The sequence below is a fragment of the Xiphias gladius genome, chromosome 17 (genome assembly GCF_016859285.1).
Source record: "Xiphias gladius isolate SHS-SW01 ecotype Sanya breed wild chromosome 17, ASM1685928v1, whole genome shotgun sequence".
NCBI classification, from domain to species: Eukaryota; Metazoa; Chordata; class Actinopteri; order Istiophoriformes; family Xiphiidae; genus Xiphias; species Xiphias gladius.
Genome location: NC_053416.1, coordinates 22727201 through 22733200, shown reverse-complemented (window position 1 = coordinate 22733200; position 6000 = coordinate 22727201). Strand labels below are relative to the sequence as shown.

The 6000-nt window shown below is 41.8% G+C and overlaps 1 long non-coding RNA gene across 1 annotated transcript; it reads right to left on the bottom strand.

Moving 5' to 3' along the window:
• Nucleotides 1-283: 283 nt before the first annotated feature.
• Nucleotides 284-2724, bottom strand: LOC120802118. The gene is made up of 3 exons (XR_005709190.1): nucleotides 2238-2724; nucleotides 2018-2120; nucleotides 284-756 (listed from the first exon to the last, which is right to left on the bottom strand). It is a non-coding gene; the product is annotated as an uncharacterized LOC120802118 (long non-coding RNA).
• Between the last annotated feature and the right edge of the window lie 3276 nt (nucleotides 2725-6000).

Genomic DNA, 6000 nt, shown 5'->3' with positions numbered 1-6000 from the left:
ATTTACAGTCCATTTACTTCTCTTATCTAACCACAACAACTCTTAACAGTTATAAATACAGAATATCTTATAAATAAACTTGCAAATCTAAATCATATATAAATAGGGTATTGAACAAATAATGTGCTGGTTTTACAGAACACTCACAACATAATCAAAAGTAACAATCCTAGCTTATTCAAATAAAGTGAATTCAAGTGACTATGAAGATATAAGACTTTTACGGTTTTCCTAGTGGAACAAACAGTGCAGCTTAAGGCCTCACCGAGAAGAATTATTGCCAGCAGCTTCTTCTCACATGCTTGGGAGCTGCTAAAAGCACCAACTGAGACACTTAAACAACACAACAGCGTACACACACTCGCACGTAACCCAACAAGCACCTACCTTACAGAGAACAAATCGTGGAAATCACTACCAAATGCAAAAGCCTTAAAGAGCAAGTCAATGGAAGTCCAAGTTCAACATCAACATGTTGATACAATGACAAGAGAGAAACCAGATGGGGGCTGATATTTTGCCTCAGATAATGGTGGGGTATCAGCCAAGAGGGAGAGCAGAAATGAGGATAGGAGTGGTGGGAGCTTTGAAGTTGCTGGTTTGCCGTGGCCTTCACTCCGTCTTGTCCTCCGAGCACTTCTCCGGCTGCTTGCGCTTGGCGTAGCTCTGGGCCATGGAGTTGACAATGGAGCAGACAAAGAAGCATACCATGATGACCACAACCTTCTCAAAGAGCCACGACAGCCAGTTCTCCTCCTGCCAGGAACCACAGAGAGAACAGAGAGAGAGGAGAAGAGCTTGGTCAGTAAACTGAGGGCCACCCCCTATCCCCACCCCCCTCCCTCCTTACCCCCCCCCCCCCCCCCCCACCCCACCCCACCCACACACACACCCCACACCCTGCTCTCCCCTCTGCTCCTGATGCTGTAGGCTAGGTGGGGATCCGGCTCCATGTGCTGGACAGATAGAGATCAGGGGTAATAAAACACGCGGCAGCCCCCACCGTCCTCCCTCCTAACGCCCCCACTGACCCCAGCCTGCAGCCTGCCTCCACCAAGTTAAATTGGCTTGCTTCTCTCCTGTAACTGCAGGAGGCTCAAGTTACAAGAAAAAAGGAACATTGTTCTAGAAATGCCTTAATCTGTCCTTGTGCAACTCAAAGTCTATCCTTTTTTTCTTCTCCCTCCTAGTAAGCGCATAAAAGAGAAAAAAAAAAAAAAAAAGAAATCGTTTTCAATGAATCACTTAGAGCAAGACAGAGAAAGAGGGAGTGAGACAGAGGAGCGAAAAAAAAAAAGCTTTGAAGAGAAATAGGCTACAGCTACAACTGGCTCTTTTTGTTCTAGACGGGGGTTTTGATGGATTGTCACGGGGAGGGGGGGGACCTGGTCTACAGTCAGTGCTGGGTTCAGGCGGAGCACTGAGTGCAAGTGTGTGTGTGTGTGTGTGTGTGTGACACATAGGGGAGTGACCACATTCACACACACACTCCCAATTGGTAAGATGGAGCATGAGTCAGCACGCCCCGCGCTACAGTAGTACAGTTCAATACAGCGAGTGGAGCCAGACCCCACACTGGCCCCTCTCCTCCTCCCCTCTTTCTCCTCCCTCCCCTCCAGCCCGCCCAGTACAGCGCTAACCCACACTGTCACTCTGGCCCTAAACAAGCCTCTGTAATCTACTGTATCATTACAGGTTATAGTGAAATCTACAACATCAAGACTTCCTTTAGAAACATCAAATCAGGTTTAAAAAGAATATATAAAACTGATTTAAAAAAAACAAAACAAAAAAAAGCGGTACAGGTAAAGAAGGTGAAAACAGAATTAATTGTGTTCATGAGAGAAAATAGGTCAGAGATGTAAAGGAAGGCTTAGATGAAGAGAAAAAAGGGACACAAAAAAGTGGAGGGAGAAGGAATGAAAGAGGCAAAAGTAAGGGGGCCACATTCTTTTCTTGGCGCGCAGACGTGAATGAATAGAGGCTGTGAGCTTGGGGTTGAGGCCCCTGTACTTACAGTTGGGATCCCCTCTCCGGCACGATGGTGCAGCTTGGCCTTCTGGGCCTCCAAGTACTCCCTGAAGGGCTTCTGCAGTGCCGCACCCAGCAGTGGAACAGCTCTGCCTCCACCAACATGGGGGGGGGGGGGGTAGAGAGAAAGAGAGCGGAGGGGGCATGGAGGAAGAACGGGGGGGGGGGGGGGGGGGCACAAATCACGTCACATCATTGTTACTCACCAGCCCAAGGGCAGCAACAAAGGGAGGCATGCTGTCCTATCTCCTGTACTGTGTCGGTCTCCCCTGCTTCCTCTCTCCGTGAAGAGAGAAAGACGGAGAGAGCAACGAGTGCGATCCCTTCACTGTTCTTCCCCACACACACACACACACATAAACATACATACACACACACACAGAAACAAAAAGTACAGACTGTACCATAGCCACGGAAAACAGTGCTGCCCAAAAAGAAAAAGTAAAAAGAAAAAATTACATTTTTAAAAAAAAAAGATAAAAGGCAGAAATAAAGTTAGCTGGTCCTTATACGACAGCCGTGGCATCAGTAGTCACCCACATTCTCCCGCTCTGCTCTGCTCTGCTCTGCTCTCACACACACACATACTCGGCTTCCTCCCTCTCCTCTCTCTCTCTCCCTCTCCCTCTCTTTCTCACACACACACACGCACACACACACACAAACATCAGTGAACTCGTTCAACTCCCCTGCAGTGCCTCCTCTGCCGCTGCAGCGAGGAGAAATGAATGACTTCTCAGAACTCTCACATTTATCACAGGCGGTTCCTGTAAGAACTGGTTTCAGCCAATTAATGAGGAAGTGAGTCGTACCCAAGCTGTGTCATCACTGGCTGAGACCTGGGGGGGATGGCCCACGGGGGAGGGCGCTCCTGTAAGACGGCCCATATTAGGAAACCCTTTACAAGATTTAGCCACCAACTACAAGCACACTACTGAACCCCCCCCCCAACACACACGCACACACACACACACACACACACACTCACTCACTCAAAGAAAAAAAAGACGCAAGAGACTGCAGAGAATGCCCTAGAATAGCGAATCAGTGGCCCATCCCTGGGCTGGAGTTAGTGATTAATCACTGAACAAATATATACTAAAGACCTTCACTTATTCTCCTTTGTGGCTATACACAGTCAATTACATCCCATGAGCCATTGTTTCAAAGCATTCTGTATGCTCCACCTTTACGTCTTTTGTTCTTGTTGAGGAGGCATCATCAAAGCTCAGACACATCAGAGGCAAGACTGCGTGGGCAGTCATGTCACATACGGTTGAGTTTAGAGCTGATAACTTTCTCTGAAGGAGGCAAGTCATTTCCGTCCCTCCCCAGCTCCACACTGACACACAGACACACACAAACACACACACATGTGCACACACCTATGTTGTTGTGAGAAGAAAAAAACAGGTTGTGTTAAATGATTGAATTTACAACAAGGAAGCCCTTTGGTAATGATTAACTTTATACCAAGTAATGATATCTTACATGTGAGTGGACATAAAGCAGACAGGAAGTGTAACAGATGGATCACGCTATAAATTACACAATAGAAAATGGTTAGGACACACGGTATCAAAAATCAAGCTAGGTTTTTTTTTTTTTTTTTTTTGGAGGGAAACAAAGCCTGTACTATTCCCATCCCCCACTTCACAAAATTCCTAGCACCTCTACACCTCAGAAACTTACCAAACTCATTTAAAAATACATAATTGTAATGAAAAGCCGACTATGAGTTTGCACAGGAGAGAGAAATGTTCAAAAACATTTGAGAAGTACACTAGTTCAGCAGATAAAAGTAAACAGGCAAGAACAAAGAGTGAGAGAAACTGTTTTCAGAAATGGCGGGCAAATCATCTCCTACACGATGAGCAATACTGAGTCATGAGCCTGGGCAAATCCACCAACAAAGAAGCTCAAAGCCAGCAGCCCAAAACACGTTCTTAATACCTCAGAGTCAGGACTGTCTCTTGGTTTTTCCATTAAAAATCTGATGATTTTGTGCTTTTTGGGGATATATTTTCACTTTCTGCAGAACATGTTTTGAAACTGTTGGATTTGAAAATTTCTACTGTACGTGTGTTTATAATTTACAAGTGAGTACCTGTGCTGTGCACCTTTCTGTGTGTGTGAAAGAAGCCCAGAAGATTATCTTTCTTAGTCTGAGATAAAATTAACTTCCTGTTAGCTGGAATTGAATGAGAAATTGTGTAACTTGTGCATGTATTAATTTTATGTAATAAATGGTATTATGTTGTACAGAAACTGTTGTAAAAGTTGATCTCAGTTTTCAGTCAAAGTTTGGAAATTTACAACAGTATTTTCTGAGTTCTGTCTGAGTTGAGCTGGCAAGGACAGGAACAGCTAGAAGCTGAAATTTATAACAACCATAAGATGTAATTTGGCAAACAGTAAGCCTGAACTATTTACTCAGCAGCTACTGAACAAACTTAACAATGGGTTTGTTAAAATCTTGTGCTCAGAGTACAAGAAAACTCCTCACTTGTATCCTCTTCTTCTATCCTCACTGTGGCCTTGAGAAACAGGGAAATAAATCACTATGAGCAGAACTATTTACTTTTTAAAAAGCACAAAGCCTGATTTTTACTCTCTAAAAGCTCTTGCTAAATTTCTATATAAACTATAAAGCCCTCATTTATAACTAAAACCGATCATGCCTCCATTTTTGTCGAGCATAATTTCATAATAACCACTAAAGTATTACCGTAGAACAGCATGCATGTTAGTTCTAATAATCTAGTCCTTAATTAAATGCATGAAATGCAACTACTACTCATGATGAAAATAAAGCTCATAGATTCATGTCTCTAATTTTATGTATCACCAGTGTGCCTAAAATAACATTCAATTTATAGTTTTTGTCTTCAGTTTTTCTTGTCATTTAATGTGGTTGTTAAGGAGAGAAAACAGTTATGATTTTTGCATGAATTTATGTTGTATATTAATTGAGGAATTTTTCTATGTATTTCACATGATATTCTTCTTTTTTTTTGTAGGTTTGTATCCCAAAATATAAATGGACATATTAAATTTATTGTCAAGCATAAAAAAACATTGCAGTTAATCCGAACAGATCTTTAAATTGTGACTCTTCTCACTTTCATCCTCTAAAGAGGAAAAAATATGGGATAGTTAATAATAACAATAATGAAAAGTCTTAAAATTTAGGTGGTTTTACAACCATAAAACCCTGCATGTGTGGATCCTACTTTAAAACTTTATAAAAGTGGTTCTCCAACTGATTAAATTACTTCCAGAAGTTGTGCGAAAGCCACTTACTTAGGTTAAAAAAAATAATCCCAGTATGTATGTGTGACTAATTATCCTCATTGTAAGTAGATTTTATATAACTGTACGCATTAGTAAACATAAGCAGTGTGGGTGATAATTAAGTTATTAATCAGCATCAAATAGGTAACATGTAGGCTTCTAATGATCGTAGCGCCATCAAATGATTTCCATTTTGTCGCTAACGTGAATCAATAAATGAAGTAAAAAATTAATGAAATATAGAAATCAAAAGTAAATCTCTCGAAGGTTTATTAGATGCAACAAGGACACTTTTATTTCTTATTTTATCAAATGTAATGAAAAATAGAGGCTAAGAGGATTTAAATAAAATGCAAAGTTGTAACAAAGGCATTTAAAGAAAATCAACAAGTAAAAATTGTTTAACATGACTGACTATGTATGATATGTGGGAAGAGGAACTCAGCAGCTCAAACTGCTGACTCTTAGGTTTTTGCTGAAGCAGGTAAAAAACCGTTTCAGACCCCTGTCAATATATGATGCATTCAAACAAACCGGAGGACAAACAGAAAGTTGACATGTATCATCCACACACACTTTCTTTGTTCAAGGGGTATACCTCTTCATCCAGGGGTAGATTCAAAGTGGCCAAACAGAGTTTGAACAATATTCAGTCAACACGAGCAGCTCTTGTCC